Raw genomic sequence first — 23706 nt, 5'->3', positions numbered from 1 at the left:
GTAAAATGATATGTCAAGATTCACACAGCTATTGTTTTTATGGAACACTTTACTTAATGTAATATACAGACTACACGTATTATTTATAACTCTTTTTCCTTGTTTTTAATTACTACTAATAAGAGTTCTAAAGCTAAGGCAAAGGTTGTACATTGGTGTCCATTGGTGTACAAACCAAAAGCCTTGTGGTGAAAACGAAAACAGGTAGCATTGGAAGTAAGATGTACACAGAAAGGGTCTATCTCTGAAAAAACAGAGTATTTAGTGCTTCAGTTAATGGAAGAAAGAAAAGCACATGGCTCAGCTGGAAGGAACCAAATAGGGAAGATTTGATTCTTATTGATGTAGAACTAAAGGGAGTAATCATAGAGTCTTGCTTAATGGCTCCTTGAATTGCACTGAATTTAGATCTCATCTCCACAAAGCCCTGGGTAATATGTTCTCTTATTTGGCTAATGCATGTTTTCTTACTATACCCACCCATATCCCACCCAGTTCCTGAAGTAGCTATGAAAGAGTATATGTTTAGCAATAGCACAAATTTAAAATAAACTCTGTGCTTTTAGTACGGTCACTTGGGAAATACAATGCATCCAAAAACAGAGAATTTGAACTTGGATATGACATTACGGTAAGGTGGAAAAATAATATTTCTATACTTAACATGAGGTAGAAGATGAATTTCTTACAGCAGGTGTTAACAAAACTACTAAAAATATATATACATATATTTTTTTTCTTATTACTCAGGAGTGTGTTCACTGAGATAAAAAGTGCCACACTACAGCTGCTCCCCTGAGAAATCAGGGTGAAATAATTCAAGATTGACCTCAGAGTGCTCCACCTAGGAGCTCTTACCAACTAGAATATGCATCATGGTAGATCTCAGTACCCATCAGGCTGAACTTTTGGAAAGCATATTTTTGACTTGGTGCCTCAGATGCAAGGGGGAAAAAAGTAGCATATCAGTAGAGTGACCCATAATGTTTATAAGATTCAATCGTCTTGTCACATACTCCACTGTGCACAAGTGTTTGGTTTTAAAGTGCCAGGCAGAATTACCATATTAAGTGGCTACAATGCCGTCTGGCAGCACTTCTGAATTTTTGACCTTTACCAACAGATATGGCACTGCCATTGTTCTATTGGTACACTGATTTTTTACGTAGTTCATTTTGGAATTGATTAAATGTAACTTTTCTTCTCTAGCCTGAAGAATGCTAAACAATAATATCTATATTGGGCTGGGATAAAGCTAGAGAGAAATAGAAAGCAAAGTTGTAAATTCTGAGGCTAATCAAAGAAAAAAAATTGGTCGTAAGATACACATCTGGATGAATGATTTTGAAATGGCATTGGATTACTCTCTGGATAGAGATTAAAGACTGATCCTGTTGTATTTGTGATTGCTAGGTAATTAGTAGAAATACTAGAAAACACATGTTTTAGATGAAGAATGTGTGTTTATGTGTTTCCAACCAACAAGGTGTATAATGTATAATATTAAGAAAAACTGCCACAACTATGGTTTATTGCAGAGATAATTTGTAACATATTGCTTCTATTATTTGACTATGACTAAGTAAATTTTTTGGTTTGAGGTTTTGCGTAACTGTGTCTTTGTGTATCTTGTGACTCTGCTCCCAAAGGACAGGAAGGATAGGGCTAAATATAGGGTCCTTATGCAAAGTAAGAATCCATTTGTTGGCCAGCAAATTAGGACGTGACCTAGTGTGAAAACACACAAACCGAAAATTTTGAGAAACAAGGACTCACATTACCTGTAAACAAAGATAGGGTCAATTATCTATGTGAATCAGGGTTCTCCTTTTTGGAATGTTAACAGAAAATACAATGAAACCCTTAAGCTTGTAACAAGAACAGGAATAAAAAAGCAGGAAAAACACAAATTTATGGGAAGTTCTTTATCTGGGCTAAAAATGAAGCACCTGGCTGTATTATTAGAATCAACGAATCACCTAGAGAGCTTTGAAAAACTACCAATGCCAGGACTCCTGTCCAGATCCCTTTGGTCTTTTAAGGGACCAAGACATGAGTTTTGTTTTTGTTTTTGTTTTTGAGATTTTCCAGGTGTGATGTGCAGCCCATATGGAGAACAAAGGCAGTAAACTCAAATTCCTACAACAAAAATCCCTGGATCAGTAGACTCACATTTAGTTTCAGCTCAGAAGGCCTGCTGTATTAGGGTGAGTCTCAGCTGTCTGTAACTGCAAAATCCTGAAATCTAAACGTCCAAAACCAGTGAAGTGTCTCAGTCCTTATCAGGGACTTGCTCTCCCTGTTGAGAGCCTTTTGCGACGGGAGAAGAGAACAGAGAGATACTGAGGAAGCAGCCAACAATCACAAGAGACCAAGAAGTGCTATTTTCTGCTCTCTGATTCCAGGGGAGCCCCCTCCCAAATGCATTTAAGAAACCTTGTGTCAAAGTGAAACACTTATTTATTGCAGAACTTTTCAGTCTTTAATATACAGAAAACTGAGTTTCCAAGAGAAATAGATTTGAGTTTTCCAAATTTACTTGAAAAGTCTTTAAAAATAAAATCTAGGGATCCCTGGGTGGTGCAGCGGTTTGGCACCTGCCTTTGGCCCAGGGCGCGATCCTGGAGACCCGGGATCGAATCCCATATCGGGCTCCCGGTGCATGGAGCCTGCTTCTCCCTCTGCCTATGTCTCTGCCTCTCTCTCTTTCTCTCTCTGTGACTATCATAAATAAATAAAATTAAAAAAAAAAAACAAAACAAAAATAAAATCTAGTATTTTCTCCCTCCTTCCCTCTCTCCCTCTTCCTCTTCTTCTTCTTCTTCTTCTTCTTTCTTCTTCCTTCTTTTCCTTCTTCTTTCTCCTTCTCCTTCTCCTTCTCCTTCTTCTTCTTCTTCTTTTCTTCTTCTTCTTCTTCTTCTTCTTCTTTCTTCTTCTTTTCTCTATTTCTCTCTCTCTCTCTCTCTCTCTCTCTCTCACACACACACACACACATACACAGACACACAGTCCAAATTAAAAAAAAATAACTTTGGGAAACACCACAATACACATTTTAATCATAGTTATAAATACAGGTTTCCTCCACCATCCTAAAGTAGAGCATTTCTATGAAATCTTTTGTAAGTCTAAATGATGTAAGATGCATAAACAATTACCATTAATTTAATATGGAAAAATTTTGAGCATTCCCACACCCCCAATATAACTTCTTTGGCTTTTAGGACACACTTTGTTAAGGAGGCACAGAATAAATCTAGATAAAGCACAGATGTTCACAGACTTCAAAGCTCTGGCTGCTTGATGCTGAGAGGCTGAGTGTGGTTCCTTGGAAGAAGCTTGCAGGGACCATTGTCACTGCTCATGGTATGTTCTGCTTCCATAAGGCTAGCTGCAAAACAAATGTTGAATGCTATTTTTGCTTTTTGTCTTTTTTCATAAAATCAAAAATAATATTTGTATTTCTTTTGGTTTTAGTGAAAATAGGTACCAACTGTAGGTCTTAAAAGTGAAATGGCATAATGCAAACTTTCAAGGAAAAATGAGGAATAACTGTATATAGTAAATATCCCTTTTTCTTTTATTTCTGCCTACTAATAATTTCTTAAAAGATTTTATTTATTTGTTTGACAGAAAGAGGGAGAGCACAAGTGAGAGAAGGGGCATATGAAGAGAATATCCAACCTGACTCCCGCTGAATGTGGAACCCAACTTGGGGCTTGATCTCAAGACACATGAGATCAGGACCCGAGAGAGGAGGACCTGAGCCAAAACTAAGAGTCAGACACTTAACTGACCGAGCCACCAAGGCACCCCTATCTACTAATAATTTTAAGTAAAAGAGAGATTCTTGCCTTAGATATTTCAGTATATCAAAAACAAACTTTTAAAATGTATAATTGCATTAGTTATTTTATATTTAGTTACAATTCTATAGAAATCTATTATTCCTGCTCCATTTTCAGATAACCCCAGGGAAAATGTTGTAGTTAGTCATGCATCATACCATGCTTCATTCATCCCTAATACTGCTATTTGAACAGAGGTTCTTGGTTAATAAATTACATGGGAGAGATTATGATATCCTGTTATAAGGAATTAACTTTCATGCTATGCCTCAAAGGATAGGTAACTCTTCCCATGGAGAGGAATTTAAAATATATCTTCCTTTATAAGAATCAGGTTCCTGGTGCTTATTCCAGTACAAATATTCTCTAATATTATGACAAAAGTGCAATATGTTTAGGGAGTCTAAAGACTTAGAAGTTTGTGGTCAAGTAAAGTCAGAAACTAACATTTTATTTAAATAATACTTATTGATCACTGACAGACTTAGGTAGTAGTACTTACATGTATCACAAACTACTAAAGGAAACAAAGCCTTCATTGAACCGAAGACTCAGTACAAAAAAGACGCATATTAAGCAAAAGTAAATGGTAGTAAGTCTTCTTACCACACCAAAGAAGAAAAAACAAGTAACTAACATGGATGTGTTAACTAACTTGGTTGTGGTGATCATGTCAAAATGTCTATGTATGCTAACCCATCATTTTGTATACCTTAAATAGATACAATTTTGCTTGTCAACTATACTTTAATAGTGCTGGGGAAAAAAGATAAGAAAAAGAAAAAAATGGGAGAAGAGTTAATTTGACAAATTTGTTCATTAATATAATTGTAAAATCCTATAGAAATATTAATAATGCAATAGCTACAGTCAGACTGGCTTCACTGAGCTTTCTTCCAGGGGCTCCTAGACTGTAGCTGAGAGGGGCTGGACCCACATCACTGGCCATTTTAGGTTCAAAGTCTGCAGGCCTACCTATCACCCAAGGTAGAAGTGGGCATGACTCTTCCTGGATCCCAGGACCACAGAGGGTGAATTGGCCATCTGGTCACAGACCTGCCTTGGCAATTTTGGACTCCAAAGGGGTGTCACAATTTCCTACCTGGATCTCTAAGCACCCACAAGGCACTTTGTCTTTGGATGGCTGCCAAATCATTGTTGCTGAGGGAGATATGAGTAGGGGAGCTCTTATTCTTCTACCTTGCTGACATCACTCCTCGTCTTTTACTCTCTGTGCCAGCTTTTGTTATCATTTAATGCTGAGAGGTAATTAGTTAGAAGATTCTCTGTGGGCCACATATCTTGTAAGTGAGGCTCTGATTGCCTTGTATTCCAGAAAATCTTTACAAGTTCTTCATATAGTGAAAGCTTTGGGAACAAGAAATACTATCTGCCTTTGGTAGGTTACTTTCTAGTATAAAGGGATAATATCTGTCCCTAAAGCAAAGATAGGTAGACTTCCAGAAGACCTGAGGTCCCTAAACCAGCTGTTCCTGTCCTATAATATAACTCACTGTGTGTACTGGAGTCAACTGGCTCTCTTTACATTACACTGTAATTAATAATGGTTTATGAGTCTAAAATACGGATAAAATAAAAATACGTACAACAATGAGAGAAAATTCACACGAGATATAAATGGAGTTATAGTGTTCTACATTCCTTACATTTTCAGGATGTTTTAAAATTATTAATTTTTTTACATAAAAGTTTATGTGACCTTCTTAAATAATAACTGTGAATTTTATAACTCATATAACCACAAAAAGAATATCAAGTTGGTATACAATGAACAAGCTAATAGAAAGGAAAATGGAAGAGTGAAATATATCATTAGTTCAAAAATGTTGAAAGAAACACAGAATAAATGTCAGAATTATTAAACATGTAGTAAAATGATAGACTTAGCTAAAACATAATTATATTAAATATATATGTACAAATATATACATTTAAAAATCTGTTTTTACCTAGGTCAGGATAGATAAACATTTTCTGTAAAGAACCAGTTAGGGAATGTTTTGAAATTGGTTGGCCTTGTGGTTTCTATCACAACTGCTCAGCTTGGCAGTTGAAGCATGAAAGTAGCCAAATGTAACTCAATGAACAAGGTGGTACTTTACAAAATAAATGGGGGGTGAGATTTAGCCAGTTGGAAGCAGTCTGCTGACCCATGGTCTACAGCTTAATAGAATATTTAGTAAAATAGACCCAATTGCTAATAAGAAGTAACATAATTTTTTTAAAGGTTTTATTTATTTATTTATTTATTTATTTATTTATTTATTTATTTATGAAAGAGAGGGAGCATGGATGGGGGGAGGAACAGAGGGAAAAGCAGACTCCCCACTGAGCAAGGAGCCTGATGTGGGGCTCCATCCCAGGACCCCAAGATCATGACCTGAGTGGAAGACACTTAACCAACTAAGCCACCCAAGCATGCCAGAAATACCTTAAAAAGCTTGAAAGTAGTAGTATAAAAAAGGCAAGTATTAGGTGCACAAATATTATTTAGCTATGCTAATAACAAGTAAAACACACAGACAAAATGTATTACTAGAAACAAAGAAAGCATACCCCAAAATTAATGTCAAATAATAGAAAAAATAAAATGCTAAGTCTCTATAAACCTAAACATATAATTTGAAAGTATTGTAAAACAACAGGACAGAAAAAGGGGAAAGAGACAAATTGAGAAAGTGGAAGATTGATCATTATTCTCTCAGTAACTGATAGAAAAAATAAAGAAATCAAAATCTATTAAAAATATGAAGGAATTGTAATACATTAAAATAAAAATCATATTAATTTACCTTCACAGAACATTGTATACAACTATTATCAGGAATATTGTCTACATATTTTAAATTCATTAAGATGCCATTACTGCTTATAAGTATCAATTTATAATTTGATTTTTTTCACATATTTACTTTTCCATTGCTTTTCTTTTGTTTGTTTTTTTCCTGAGTATTTATTTGTGCTTCCTTTGCCTCAAGAATGCTCTTTGTTACATTCTTCAGCACAGTTCCTTTGGCAACAATCTTTCTATTTGGTTTATCAGAAATTTTCTTCATTGTTTACCTTCATTTATTCTGAGTCAGTAGTTGTTTTGTTTTGGTACTTTAAAGATGTAATTCCATTTGTTTTATGGATCTTAATTTTTCTCTTGAGAAGTCAGATGTAAATCTTACCTTTCTTGCCTCTGAAGAAATATGTCATCCTTTCACTATCTGACTGCTCTTTATCTTTGGTTTTCAGTTATTTATGATTTGTCTATATGTGGTTCCTTTGTATTCATCATGAATTTGTTTCATTGATCTTCTTAGAACTAGGGCTTTATGTATTTTTGCAAATATTGTTTCTGTTACTTTTGGAATCAATCATAATATATTACATTTTTCACCATGTTCCATAAATATTTTGTTATTTTTCTTTCATTTTCTAATCATCTTTCTATGTATGTTTAAATCTTTATAAATTATTTTCTATTGTACTAATTCCCAGTTGACTTACTCCTTCTTCAACTATATCTCATCTACTACTAAAATATCTACTGAGTTCTTACTCTCAGTTGTTATTTTAGGTTCTTAAATTTCTGTTTGAGAGCACCATATGTATTCCAATTATTTCATTATGTTCTAAGTTGTTATTAATTTACTGAATTAATTAATCACAAATATTGGGTCTGCTTGAAAGTAAATTTGAGCTTTTGTAAAGCTGTTTTTTAATATAGTTTCCTTTTATGCTTGTGTTATCACCTTTGATTATTTAAATTGAAAACTCAAGTTATCTATCAGTGACCCTCCTTTTTGCTGGTCTTTGAACTACCCATTCCTTGTGAATGGCTAACGATCTGTTTAGCAACTCAAGGGAGAGTAAACCTAAGTACTTTGCTTCCCCTTCTCTTCACATTCTGGGCACCTTCACAATTCTTGCTATCTTGGTGAAATTTTGACACTTTCATGTAGATTTTAGTTTCCAATTGTGTCTATTTTTCCAGGTGTTCTCACTGGGATTATATTCACATTAAGCTAATCCATGATCACTAAAAGAACTACGCCTTGCCCACATTTTTGGTGGTGAACTTTATTGAGATGGGAAAAACTAGAAAAGAAAATAGCTTGGTATTTATAACCAATTCTACCTTATAAAACTATAGATTTGGGGATGCCTGGGTGGCTCAGTGGTTTAGCGCCTGCCTCCAGCCCAGGACATGATCCTGGAGTCCCGGATCCAGTCCCATGTCAGGCTCCCTGCATGGAGCCTACTTCTCCCTATGCCTGTGTCTCTGCCTCTCTCTCTCTCCCCCGCCCTTTCTGTGTGTCTCATGAATAAATAAATAAAATCTTTTAATATATATTAAATATTATTACCTCAAATATATATATATATATATATATATGTGTATATATATATATATTTGAGTTACTAATGGGATACACTAACATTTTCAGATGGCAGCTGGATATCATTTGGATGGTTTATCATTTGGACAAGCTTATCATTTAGATGGTTTTAATTATCAATTCAAGTTGATTAAATTCAATGAGATGCATAGTTATAGGAATAGAGCTTTAGAAGCCAAAAATAAAAGAGGGTTTAGATATAAGTTCTGTGGAATTGCAAAATTCAGATTATAATGGAGAAGAACGATACCATCAAGGAAAATCATAAGAAGCAAGCAAAGAGGATGGAAGGAAGTCAAGATAATATGTTGATCTGAAAACTAACAAAAGAGAAACATTTCAAGGATAGAATAGTCAATAGTGATAAATAAATTATGCATTTAATTAAGATAAATCCAAAACTGTATCAATTGGAAATGGATTTTGTAATAAAGTTTTTCTATCAGAATCATGGGGTAAATAAAACCCAGAGGGGAGTGGGATAAAAATGAATGAATACTATAATTTTAGCAATTTTATTAACTAAAAAGGTGTATAAACCTCCTACTCTAAAACACCACGTAATATTGTGCACAATATAAGAACATTATTTTACATGCAAAAAGGAGTACAGAGCCATCAGAAAAGATCCCTAGAGGCTAAAAACAAAAAAGAGCTAGAAATAAGGCTATGAATTGAAACAAAAATTTCTGCTTTGCATCTCTGCAATAAATGACCTGCTTGTGAAACACTTCATAATAATATTACAAAATGTAATACATATTATATAATTCTTGAAAATAAATAATAAAATCACAAAAATTTGTTAGAGCTAAAACAGAAATTAAACTATTTAAAAATGCATATATTTAAACAGAAACACTTAGAAATAATAGGGTGAATTCAGATATAGGAAATAAGAAAAAGATTAACAGAACAAATCCAAAGGGATTAGGAACAGGAAAATTAAAAAAGTTCAAAAACAAATGAATACATGAAAAATAAATCGAGATATTTGACTTTGCTAAAAGTTGGTTATTTCAAAAGATGGATACAAAATTCTCCCTGAAATTTTACCAAAACACACACACACACACACACACACACACACAGACGAGAAAAACAGTGTGAGAGAGAGAGAGAGAAAGAAGGAAAAATATTTTAAAACTAACAAAAAAATAGAGAATATGAACTACTTTTGACCAATCCATTTGGCATATCACTGGTTAAATAAATTTGGCAAGTTGAATGACTTTACCAAAAACTGGTGGTTAGTAGATATTGTTAAAAAAAAAAAAAAAAGAAAAGAAAGCCTGAATAAGCATATAATTATTAGAAAAGTGAATTCAGTAGTAAAATTATGGACACAAATAAAATTAGCACACAAAATAAATACCAACAATAAAATTCAGACTGTAATTTTATTTTATGTATTTATTTTTAAAGATTTTATTTATTTAACAGAGAGAGGGAAACAGAGAGCACAAGCAGGGTAAGCAGCAGGCAGAGGGGCTCCCCACTGCGAGAGCCCAATCCTGGATCCTGGGATCATGACCTAGGCCAAAGGCAGATGCTTAGCCAACTGAGCCACCCAGGTGCCCCAAAAAAATCAGACCATAATTTTATAGCATGTTTTAACAAATATTCTAAGGACATATTATCCTAAAACTATACAAATTCTTTAAGATAATAGACACTAGGGATGCCTGGATGGTTCAGCGGTTAAGCTCTGCTTTCATGATCATGGCATGGTCCTGGAGTTCAGAGATTGAGTCCCATATCAGGCTCCCTGAAGGAGCCTGCTTCTCCCCCTGCCTATGACTGCCGCTCTCTCTCTCTCTCTCTCTCTGTGTCTCTAATGAAAAAATAAATAAAATCTTAAAAAAAAAGATGATGGACACTAATTTTACTATTATTATATAAACTTGATTGCAAAAAAGCAGTTTTTAGAAGTTAACAAAACCGTAAATTACAGCCATTATTAGTTTTTAGCAGATATATCAATATCAAAATAGAACAAAAGCAACCTAAATCCTGCAAAGTATGAGAAAAGCTCATCTATAATGATCGAATTAGGTTGTTTCAAGGAATAAAGGACTATTTTGAAACTTAAAAATCTGCTGATGTTATTTACCACATTAACAGAAAAAAAAGAAAGATGACAAATGATCCTTTTCAATAGAAAAAGACTTCAGTAAAATTAAAAAGTCATACAAAATCTAAAATATTTGATCATGCAAGGACATTCCTAATTTTAAAAAGAAGTATTTATTGATCAAAAGTCTATAGAAACTCCAACCATAATGATCAAACTTTAAAGCCTTCCCTTTGAAAATATAATTTAAGGTGCTTAGATCATCATTTCTTTTCAGTATTGTCGTCAAACCCTTCAAGTACAGCAAGACAAAAAGAACATAAAGATTGATAAGGATGAAGCAAGAACCTTTATTTTCAGGTTATTTGTCTTTTCATATGAAACATAAGAGAATATAGACAAATTTTGGGGAAAAGCAGTATTATTGAATATAAGATCCTATAAAATAAATTTCATATGTACTAGCAGCAAATAATGATGAAAACAGAATTACATACATTATTTATAATATCAGTAGAAATAAATTTGATGAGGATTAAACCTATCAAAATATAGCTTTTATAAGCATGCTTATAAAGAATGGAGGGCCTCAGGACAGTCAAAAACTTGGACATATCAAAACTTGAAAAATAATAAATTTAGCATTTCAGATCATGAGGACCATTAAATAAATAGTTGGGGACAACTAAATGTATCCTTAACCATACACCCAACATATTTAAAACTAGTCTAGAATTAAATCTTAAATATAAAAGTAGAATCTTTAATATTTAAAAAAATATGTTCATCCAAATATAATTTCCCTGAAAAAGACTTTTTCAATAGCACAAGAAGTGAAAGCAGCAATTATTAATACATCTTATTACATTTATGTCAAAAGGATAAAAGGGATGAGAAGGATGTGAAAATGCAAGTTTACATACAAATGTAAAGAAATGAAAATACCATCTTTAAAATATAATAGGCAAATCTGACAGATATCTTCAAAATAAAATCAGATTGTTAAAAAAATAGGTCTCCTTCGCATAATCTGCATAATCAGAAGATAAGTATAGCAAATAGTTGTAAATCTTTAGACTATAAAAAAACTGTGTTCCAAATACTAAATACTAAAATTACTTGCGTACATGTGTTGCGTGCATGTATCAATTTTTAACAAAACTGAAAAAATATTCTTTCACATGCAAGGACCCATGAAGCACCCTATTTGAGTACCTCTCTAAACAAAATCTCAAAAGTAATTTTTAACAATTTTTTAAGAGGAATGAAAAACTCTCGGGATGTCAGAAGTTTTAGTGGAGATCTAAAAGCTGGTGTTACCTGTTATATGTATTTGTCTGATGAATCAAAAAATAATTACTTCTTCATTAAAGTTAAAAAACCAGCACAAGCTATGTTACAGCAAAGTAGATAATGAAAAAAAAAAAATACAAGTGTTCATTCACACATCGCATCCCAAATGGCAGCAAATTAAATACAGTGAATTCAGTAACATTAATATAATCACACCTTAAAAAAAAAAAAAAAAAAAAAAAAAAAAAAAAAAAAAAAAAAAAAAAAAAAAAAAAAAATATAATCACACCTTTATGTCAAAATATAAATAAAATCAATAATATGATAAAGAAAATAAATGTCATAAAATCATGCCTTCTGAGTAGAATACCCATTAAACCAAAGTTATCCTTTTATTTTTTTTTAAGTTATCCTTTTAAAAATTAAAAGAAATAACATCTACTTTAAAATATCTTACATGTGGTGAAAACTGAGGTAGGCCTTATTTTTTTTGTACAATTTGACTATTCAATTATTTTAAGTGTTATTGTCCAAGCGTTTTAATGCTTTCTTTGTTCTTTGTTCTTTTTTTTTCTCTCTTATTTTCCAGTCCCCACACTCCTCATTGGTATCTCCTCACCTTCACCCTCCACCTAGGGAACCCATGTGTGTCCTTTCAAACAATGTTAAACATTGTCTCTAGCTCTATCTCAGTCTCTATGTTTATCTCTGGAGCTAACAGTACCTAAATACATATTTAGTCAATTATCTGAAAACATACTTACCTGTTTGTTTCACTTTGAGTCCAGACTGGAGACATAAATCATAGCAGCTATTGTAACACAGAGAATTTAGTATCAGTAGCTGTCAAAAAGATATAAAATCATTAAGTTAATCCAAAAGTGCAATAAAAAGAACATTAACATATCAGAGAGGTAGTAGCTACAGAAAGCAGCATTCCTAAAGCTGGGATGCAGAGGAGAACTTTTTGAAATTAGTAAGGAATAAACTCTTTGAGAGAGGAACACCATGGAGGACAGTGTTGGCTGAGCTTGAAGGAAGGGTCTTTTGAGGCTAGGACCAGGTCTGTGAAGAGATTGCCAGCTGGATGATATTATAGTCCCGAGGTGGGTGAGCCTGATTTCACAAGCTTTAGAAACCTGTGAACCGTGTTCAACTGCTGATACAGAAAGGGACTGCCGATGCCGGGGGAAGAAATGTAGGACGTAGGCAGAAATCAGCAAACAGAAAATATACAGGAGACCAACAGGAAGGGTTCAGTCCTTTGGTGGCCAAACTGAACACAGGACACCTGGCACACTCGAAATGCAGTTTGCAGAGCCCAAGCATTGAAGTCACAAAGCAAACTGCAGAAGTTTAGCTTTGGAGCTGAGAAGCAATAACTTCATACATGGCACTGTCCACCCTTGGGTTACGCAGCGTCTATATGTGCACTTCCATCAAAAGCAAACAGATAAGCACTCTTACCTTGCTTCTGGCTACATCTTTGTTAATAAAAACCCGAGAAAACATATATACAGCTCTAAGATCTGCTCTAAGTTCAGCTGTAATTTTCTTACCTCTCTTTTCCAAAGCCTCCTATGAGTGAAGCTATAATGTAGTCTCTCTCTACTATGGGTGATGATAGTGTACCCAAGTAGGATGCATCTTGAGAATTTCCACATAATAATTTATACAACGTATACGTGAATACATAATGTTTGCTAGAAAACAAGTAAGTTACAGCTCAAAATTATGCAAGAGAGTCACAGATAAACACTAATATTGTGTGTGCATATTTGAAGCAAGGTTGTGGGAAAATATGAAATTGAGTAATAATAGAGTATACAGAGTCCTTCAAATTCTTTTTCTCCCTACAATTTGTTAGCATAGATAGTTTGTGTGAGCAGTGGCAAATGTCTAGTAGAGAAGAATCCTACTTTATGTCTGTTTAGCATGGTAGAAAGCAGGGAACACCTGTAATCCTACAATAATTGGAGCAAGCCCTTATTAAAGAGAGGAAGACTGGATAACTCCTACATCCTGGCCCGGTTCTTATTAAACTACCTAGAGGAGGAGGAGAAGAGCCTCCAGGACCATCCAGATTTGCTTGTCCTTACTTAACTATGCTAAATGCATTAAAAACTTAAATAAAAAACAAAAACAAAACAAAACATAAAGGAATAGGAGAAAAGAAAAAAATGATAAATGACTATTTACATGACTTTGAGTGGGAAAGAACATTGTGAGTAAAACACACCTAGAGAAGTAGTCCTGTGAAAAAAGCAGATTCTAAATAAGTAGATAATTTCTTTATTAGATGAAATATTGTTAGGATATATTGAAATCTGTAATAGCACTATGTCTTTGTGGTCCGTTTCTCTAATTTTCCTAATTTTCTATCACTAGCATATATTTCTCTTGTTATCCTGGAAAAATAAAATGGGCATTGTTTGCTGTGTATTTTTAATTGCTATGTTAAAATTATTTGTCAGGTAAGTATTCTCTCTCAAGCCTTAAGAGAAAAAAACGATTCTTAGTGTTGCATACACTAAGCATAATTTTAAACATTAAAAATGATCAGGATATTCCAAAAATGGCAATTGCAAAGGAAGGAAAAGTTAAAAGCAATATAAATTGGCATAGTTAGCCTATTATTTTAGAATCTGCCCAGCACAAATTGGACTGGTATTCACTCCTTGGAAGATTGTCCCTGTTTCTTCCCACTCCAGCCATATGGAGAGAGCCATATGGTTGTAATTGCCTTCAAGTCTTTTCTTAAATGTCGCCTTATCAGGGAAGTCTTCCCTGACCATCTTATACTAAACATAACATCTCTCCTTTGTTCTTCATGCCCTTTACAGCTTTATTTTTTGTGATAACATATGACAACCTGACACATTGCTTTATTTGCCTCTTGTCTTTGTGCTCTGCCTGTTTAGAGTTAGAACAGGGATTGGACTTTATTAGTCTATGTCATCCCAAATGAGAAGAAGACTGCAGTGGATGTGATAGGGCCCAATTAATATTTGTGAACATTTGATGAATGTGAAAATTGCCTATTCACTAATCACATTTCAGTTTTGGAGGAGTTGCATGGATCTTTCAGAGTACTTTCATCAAGGCTTTACTCACTAAGAGTAAGGAAGGGCTGTCTAGTCTTGTGATGGTTAACAGGGTGAGATGCTAAGTGACTTACAGCCATTGCTATGTTCTCAATATTATGGTAAAGGATGGTCAAAAATAATGAGAAAAAAAAACAGAAAAACAAAGATGATCAATTAAAGTCCCAGTGAGACTTGATTCTCTCATTCCTATAATACTTAAATCTGTACTGCACATGCCACTGCCACGGTCTATTTATATGAACAATATATTTTCCTTGTGCGTACACTTACATTTGAGTTTCTATCACTTTCAACAAATAGATTGCTGACATTATATTAGAATTACATAATGTACTATAAGAATGTAAAGCGTCAGGCTCTAAATAATTCTCAGTAGATTTAAAAATAAAAATGAAATTAACATTAAGTGAAATTTGAAAAAATAAAGGAAGAATATTGACTTTTAAGAGATAAAATTATCATTCTATACAGTTTGATTTTTTTTTATCAACTTGTACCTCCTCATTGTCAGTGAGAGTCTAACTCCAGAGCAGCTTTGAATAAGGTGCTAGGAAAAGTTGTAATCCTTTCTGAACTAGTTCACGTAAAGTCCGTGAGAAGAGCTAAGCCACTGTTATTTGTTATTAATTAGTTTCCTCGTTGTCAAAGTATTTTTCAAATATAGCATGCACTTGTTGAATCTTTACTCATTTATTTTATTTAAAATCGTCGTTTTTCAATTTGCTTTGCAAAAGATCAGCTATCGGAATTAATTTTTAGAGGAAATATCTGTGAGATAGTGTTTTGTTTTGTTTTCTCTTTCTCGCCTTTAATTTGTTATCTTAATCTATAGGAAAACTGAAGAGATGTGTTGTCTCTACTAGGTATAGAAAAAAAGAGCGAATGTTCTTTCCTTACAAAATCAGAGGTGAAAATAACTTCTTCAACGATGAGCATGAAGATATTTTGTAGAACATTAAACATCCCAATTATCAGCAATAAATGCAGGGGTTTCCTGATTACGCATTTAATGCTAACTGCAATTTACTCATCAAGACACCCTTTTAATTCAACTAATAATCCTTCTAATCATAGGATATTTGATTTATCTTTGTAATTAAAAACTCTACATCAAGTATGGCACACAGTAGGCATTTGAGAAACATTTCTTTTCTTTTTTTTTTTTGGAAATATTTCTTATGACTCTCATTGGGCTGGTTGATCATTAACAGATTAGAAATTTTTTGTGAACTTCTAATTTTAGAATAACTTTTAAATTACAGAAAAAATTTTAATAATATAATATAAAAGCATAAATTGTTCTTATACACCCACACCTAGTTTCCCTATTATTAATATCTTACATTAATATGGTAACTTATTACAATTAATAAACCTCTATCAATACATTATTATTTGCTGAAGTTCATACTATGTTCACTATATTTCCTTAATATCTTTTTCCATTCCAGTATCTTATTACTACATTTCATTTAACTATCAAGCCTCTTTAGGTTCCTCTAGGCTTTAACAGTATCTCTACTTTCCCTGGTTTTGATGACCTTGATAGTTTTGAGGAGTCTTGGTGAGATATTTTATAAAATGTCCTTTTATTGGGATTTTTTTCATGATTTAACTGAGTTTTGGATTTGGTGAGAAAACCACAGAAATAAAGTGCCTTTTTCATCATATCAAGAGGACATACTATCATCATGACTTATCACTATAGATACTAACCTTATTAAGTTGTTTGATGTACTTGTTTGCCAGGTAGATGTACCCATCGATAGAGTTGTTTCATTGATAGATGAGTTTTGGTAAATTCTGCTTTTGTTTTCACTGAGCTCAAGATACTTTCTAACTTGCCTTTAGTTTCTTCTTTGAATCATAGATTGTTTGACAGCATGTTATGTAATTTTCAAATACTTGGATATATTCCAGACATGCTTTTGTTGTTGGATTTGAATTTAATATTTTGTGGTCAGCAACCTTTGCTGTATAATTTTGTTATTTAAAATTTGATTAAGTGCATTTTTGTTCAGAGACTAGTCTATCTAGATAAATGTTCCATATATAGTTGATAATGTTTATTTACTGGTTTTGAGGTGTAGTTTTTTATATATATGATTTTCTATACACATGAATTAGTGTATATTTTTGTGTAAATATGCACTAAGAATCACCATGTTCCTTATTAGGAGAGGTGTTAAGTCTTCTATTTTCTTACTTAATTTTTGTCTGCCTTGTACTATCAATTACTGAGAGGGGAGTGTAGAAACTTCCAACTATGAGTATTTACTTCATTTACTTTGTAGCTTTTTTCAAATACCAAGAAAATAAATATCTTCATGGATGATTAGGACCTGCATATCCTTAAGGTTAATAACACTGTGTTGCACACCAATATATTTGTTAATGTAGAAAAACATACACACAAACCATAATAAATCTAAATCCATGGACTTTATGGATGTAACCATTGAACAGCTTACCATAGAACCTCCAAGTCATTAAATATGCGAACTTAAATTTTTTTCTCAATGCAAAGTTCTATAAAATAAGTTATGCTACCAATCATTACATATGAATGACAAATATATGAAATATTTTATGTGAAATATATATTACATTATATTGTGAGTTCCTGAAGATCTAACTACATTTTATTTACCTTTGTAGCTGGTGGGCTGGGGACTGGCAAAATAATTGCCAGATACAAGAATAAATAATAAATATTAAATGTCCAGTTTAAAGTGTGGAAGGTACATAAACCTTTACCCATACCCCCTATATTTTATTCAAATTCCAGCTGCTGAATTCCTACTTGTAAATATATCTGGATGTGTGCCCTACCAATGACTTCTAGACTTCAGTCATCACTGAATTCATACTACATAATTCCTTCAAATATATTTTCTATTTTCATATTCCCTTAGCCTTACTATAAAACTTTTAATGATTCTTTTGTGCCTGCCAGAGCAAGAACAAATTCCTTTTCTGGACTTCCTGAATTCCTCAGTCTTGACTTCATATTATCCCACCTCACTTTTTTCTACTTCAATTTCCTCAATTGTAAATTGGGATCTACAAAATTCCTTTAGTCACCCTAAATCTAATTGAAAGAAACACCATGTCACACAATGTATCTCCTAGTCTTTGTTCTGGTTTCTTTCTCTCCCTATCACTTTATCACTATATAAAATACTTCACATTTATATGTTTACCAACCGAAATAAGCTAGGATATGCTGCAATATTTAAAATCAAACTGAAAAATGCCAGGGCTTAAAGTGACAAAGGTTTATTTTTTAATCATGTCATGTATATATTATGGGTCAACTGGCTTCATGTCTCGGTTTTCATTACCCTCACTCCAGACCCAGAGTGCATAAGCATCATTATCTAGAGCTATTCCGGCCTCAGTTCTAAAACGAGAGTGATTGTGACAACATGTGTAATAGCAGTTAACTTTCTGTCCAGAAATGACAAATCACTTCTACTTGTATTTTATTTCCCGAAGTAAATTACATAATTATGAAAAGGTCAAATGATTATTGTTTATTTGGATACTGTCCATCTTTCTCACAAGCAAGTAAACTCAATCAAGTTTGGAAGCTTTTTTATTTCATTCAGTCTGATATAACCTGTTCCTAGAAGAGTGCCTTACCTATGGTAAACTCCAAATAAATACTTGCTGAATGAATATATTTCAATAGATTGTTCATAAAATAAAATTTGTCAATAATTTAAAGCATTTATAACACTATCTGGCACATAGAAAACATTGAATAATGTAAGTTACTCCTATTCAACAAAACAGAAACTTATATTAACAACCACTGTTTATTCATTTAATCATAACTACTTTGTGTCTTCTGCTTGGTAGGTAATGTGGCAGGTGTGTGTGTGTGCGTGCATGCGTTTCCTGGCTTAATTGTGGTATAATTGACAAATAAATATTGTATGTATTTAAGATATGTAATCTGCTGTTTTGTTGGGTATGCTTTATACAATGGTGGTAAGATTTTTAATATTGTTTTTTCATTTCCTGAAAACCTAAAGGTAGAATCTATTTCCCTGACCCTTCAGTTTAGGCTGGGTTTGTGACTTAATAAAATGTTCATAAATGACATTGTTGTAGTCTACCCCTAGATCTAAAACACCTTGCAAGCTTCTCACCTTGCTGGAATTTTGCCTCTGTAATGTGAATAGACCCAGGCTAGTATGCTAAAGGATGAGGGACAAGTGGAGAAGAGGTATACATGCCAGCCTGCAAACTTCTGACCTCCAACCACATGAGATAATCTGCCCTAGGTTCAATCATGTAATCCACTGACAACTCACCACAGGTATATAGGATAAACCCAGATATGACCAGAAAAAGAGCCTAAGTGCTATATGCACTGATTGAAATAAATGGCTGTGGAAGTAAGCCACTAAGTTTTGTGAATCTATTACAAAACAGATAGCTATATATAAAAAATATAATAGCTATATGATGTCCTGAAACATCACACAGGAACCTAGCAGTGCAAGGTTATCAGACCAGAGAATGGGATGCCTATCATCTTGACTCTGAGATTTTAAGACTCATGAGCAGAAGAAGCTCTTGCCTCTCTTTTGTTGGGATGAGTTTAGGCCGAATAGAATGATGACATAACCAAGTCTTGTCTTGTAGCCAATCCCACAACATCTACATTCATTGTTGGGAGTGTACTACCCCCTATCATTTGCAATCAGTAGCTTGAAGCCAATGTATCTACATAATGTATTTGATGCAATACATAATGTATTGGATCAGATCCAATATCAGTGTTATTACTAATATTGGAATCATTGGACTAATTTTAGGACATTTTGTATATTATTTTATTAATGAATATTTTACTAGTTAAGATATATTGGAAATCTGGGAATCTCTATGGTGGAAAGAATAGTTATTATATTTTAAGATTCCAGAAGTGTTGAAATAGATGAGAAAAAAAAAAAAGACATTCAAGAGGCCTCAAAATGAAAAATTTCAGCAAATCCTTGGATCATAGAAGATTGCAATTTAAACTCCATATTTTTAACTCAAATACATGATTTTTGAGTAAATTCTTGGTGGAATGTCAAAGTCCTGGTGTTGGGGACATTGAACAATGGATATTTATAAAAGAATATGGAAATATTTCTTTACTTGTAAAAATCAATAAAGAAGCAATTATTGTACGGTATGACCAAAATTGGCTCCATGATTTAACTAGTTTAATTTTTTAAAGCCCTAGAAGGATATTATATACAATTTATAATTTAAAAAAGTAGAACCAACCTCAGAAGGGAAATCACAAGACCAAAGGAGAGTATGAATAGAGAAGAGAAAGAGTTCATGGAGACAGAGGAGAGAAATGTTATATTATGAAACCAACAGTAACTATTTCTGAGTTAGTGAAAATGGAATCACAGAACTTATATAATTTTGGTGATTGAATCTGGGGAATTGGCAAATATCATTTTTATAGTGATATTAGATAAAAATTCAGTGCAAGATAAAGTAAAAGCAGCTAGGTAAGAAAATAACAGCGTATTTTGGGTCATTAGTAGACCAAAGGGTTTTTAAGAGTCTATACAAATTTTTTAATGCTCTTATTGTTAAAATAGTTAAACTTTTAGAGATCTGTTATCTTTGTTTTAACCTGATTCAGTTCTTGAAGTTAAATTATAAAGGGAGAAATGGTATTTTGAAAATAACCTTGTTATTTTACTCAATGGTATATTTTTAATAGAATTTCTAGAATCCTGTTCATCCAATTGCTTTATAATAATACAATTGTTCTGTGTTACAAATGATGTGCTATTTCACAAAGTACATTATTTTATAAAGAGAGCAGTATATGCCAATAAGAGAATCAGGGTTTATTGCAAAGCAAAATATATATTTCTCTGAAAATTGTTTTTACATACACAATAGAAAAGTGTCTTAGTAAAAGATCATGATTCACTGGATACAGTAATTACATGACTTCAACTGACATGTTAGTATTAAAAATATGCTCTATTACCTGAAAATGAACAATTTTCATTTTATCTCATTGTCATGTCTCGACACTTTTTGTAAATTAGAGGATGTCATGTAATAACTGCTGAATTTGCAAATGTTAAAAAAAATGTGCAAATTCACAGTAAGCATTTTTGTCAAGCTGAATAAATGTTTCATACATTTTCTGTGTAATATAGAACAAGTTTGCCCCCATTACTGGTTCATTACTGTGCTGAACATTTTATTTCATTAGCATCATGTAGTGGCATTTTTGTGTCTTACCATAAATTTTGTAGGTTGAAAAAAATATAAGTGATTAAAAATAAAGACCAACTTTAAATCAATGCCTAGCATCATAGACATTCAGTAAATTTTGAATATTTAATTAATCACCAGGATTATATTCCATTTTTGGTCATGTTATAAGAACTACATATCTCTATGTTTGCACTCCAGAAAATGTTGTCTTAATTAGAAATGTGATGTTTCAGCTTTGTTTGTTGAATCCTCCCAAGATGTATGAAAACAAAGATAAATAAGCAAAAATAAATTTACTTTTTGCATATGTTACACCTAAAACATAATCACATGCTATTTTATATTTCTCATTCTGAGAGGCAGTCTTTTATTCTTTATTTTATAGGAAGGAATTAAACAAGTTAAAGGATTTGTTCAAAAAGATTCACCCAGGGATCCCTGGATGGCTCAGCGGTTTAGCGCCTGCCTTTGGCCCAGGGCATGATCCTGGAGTCCCGGAATCAAGTCCCATATCGGGCTCCCTGCATGGAGCCTGCTTCTCCCTCTACCTGTGTCTCTGCCTCTCTCTTTTCTCTCTCTCTCTCTCTCTCTCTCTGTCTCTCATGAAGGAATAAATAGAATCTTAAAAAAAAAAAAAAAAAAACATATCCGCCCAGTTATTTTAAGAGGAGGAGTTGGATTTGAACTATTTTATATCTCTAATACCTCTTACTCTTTATAAAATAAGTTGTTTATATAAAAATTAGGAGCATATACCCAATTCCTTTAAATTATATATGAAGAAATATATTTAAGAAAGATATAGCAAAAAAAAAAAAGAAGTCTAGGAAATGCTGAGTATAATAAACTCTCAAATTGATTTTCAAATAATCATGAATTTTATAATGTTTGCTATTACATTTATTCTTAAAAATGCATTTGTTGTTATGCAGACTATTTTCGAAAATGCTAAATTTCTCAGATAACCTCCCTCTGCTTCTTTCTGTAAAATAATTTCTAGACTAATGGTAGGAAAATTGAATGAATTATATTTTGTTGCAGCATTAGGGGAAAAGGATGCTTCTAGACTCATACCAGCTTTTGGGGGTGTTTAGCTGAAGTGCATTAATCTCTGGTGTGCATAATGTGCATTAATCCCTTAATTGGTAAACATGTAGCTATCTCTAAAGCTGATATGAGCAACAGTTAAACTATCAGCTGAAGTCACCAGCTCACATTCTGCTATTGAGAAAAATTAGCCAACCTCATTTCCTTTATCTTCACTGGCTTAAGCCAACACGGTCTTTGCTACACACTCCATCCATGATTGCACGGGACATCAAAGTCTATGTCCTCTGCCACAGAGTCAGAATTTGCCATGGTGAGCACCCTGGCAAGAACACTGGTTCTTTTTAGAAAACAATCAGTAATCAATTATTTCAAAAAGGAGAAGGAAACACTGTTTTCATCTCCATATTGTCCCAGTATCTAGCAGAGTTTGAAACTACAAATATTAGCTGAAGAAATGAATTGGATGTGGATCTGAGCTTAACATCTAAGAGGATACTAGCACTGAAGAAAATAAAATATAAAAAATGCGAGATTTTGTCAAGTCCAATTTGGCAAAGAAAGAAAAGAGTCATGGATTCTAGGGGCAGAGACTAAAATGCTGTTCTGTGGGATTTATATCACAGGGAGCTATGGACGCAGAAAGGACAAAGAACTGTAATATCAATATAGGAAGAAATATTAGAATTTAAAATAAGTGTGAAATATATGGAAACACATTACTATACTATTATCCTATAGCAATACCTAATCATCTTTTATTTTCTGTTTTTACTTTCTATTTTCTATTTTATTTGTGTGTGTTTGTCCTGTGTATATATCCGTGTCTGTGTATCTGCATCTGTGAATCCATGCTATAATACATATTTTAATTTATCTTTGGGAACTCCTTAATAAAATACTTTTGTATTATACCTTCCTCCAAGATGTGTAAGATAAATTTGTTAACTCCACAGATTTTAACATGGAAATATATACTGTGAACACTGACAAAGAATACATTGAGAATTTGAAGATTGAGGGGCACCTGAGTGGCTCAGTGGGTTGAGTGTCTGCCTTTATTTCAGGTCGTGATCCCAGGGTCCTGGGTAGGAGACCCGAGTTGGGCTCCCTGATTAATGGGGAATCTGTTTTTCCCTTTCCTTCTGCCACTTCCCCCTGTTCCTGCTCTCTCCCTCTCCCTCTCCCTCTCTCTCTCTCTCTCTGTCTTTCCAATAAATAAATAAGATCTTTTAAAATAAAGAATTTGTAGATTGTTCTCATATTTTCACCTTATTATTTTGGCAAAACTGATATACCCATAGCACACATAAAGATATTTTTAACAATTAATGAATGTTAAACACCTTTATAAAAACTGCAGCTCTGAAAGTGTCATTGCTATTATAATTATTATCAGTATATAAGAAAACTAAAATCCCATTTTAGTACTAAGTTTCAACATGTCCAAAATAGATTTGGAATTCATACTTTCTTTTTGAATGTCAACCACAATCTCTTTACAATGTTATTATTCCACATCTACTATAACCTGTTTCAGAATATATATATATACATAGAACATGTACATAGAATATGTACATATATTCTATATAATAGAATATCCAATTTCTGTATATTCTACATATATGTATTATAATATATTTAATATGTATGTATTATATATATGAATT

General features: G+C 32.9%; 1 long non-coding RNA gene across 1 annotated transcript; it reads right to left on the bottom strand.

Annotated features, from left to right (window-relative positions):
- Positions 1 to 515: 515 nt before the first annotated feature.
- Positions 516 to 13314, bottom strand: LOC125754574 (uncharacterized). Its single transcript, XR_007409198.1, has 3 exons — positions 13184 to 13314; positions 12389 to 12467; positions 516 to 3391 (listed from the first exon to the last, which is right to left on the bottom strand). It is a non-coding gene; the product is annotated as an uncharacterized LOC125754574 (long non-coding RNA).
- Positions 13315 to 23706: the final 10392 nt, after the last annotated feature.

This window comes from Canis lupus, chromosome 38 (genome assembly GCF_003254725.2).
Source record: "Canis lupus dingo isolate Sandy chromosome 38, ASM325472v2, whole genome shotgun sequence".
Taxonomy (NCBI): Eukaryota; Metazoa; Chordata; class Mammalia; order Carnivora; family Canidae; genus Canis; species Canis lupus.
The sequence above is the reverse complement of the archived record's forward strand: the minus strand, read 5'-3'. Positions and strand labels throughout refer to the sequence as shown.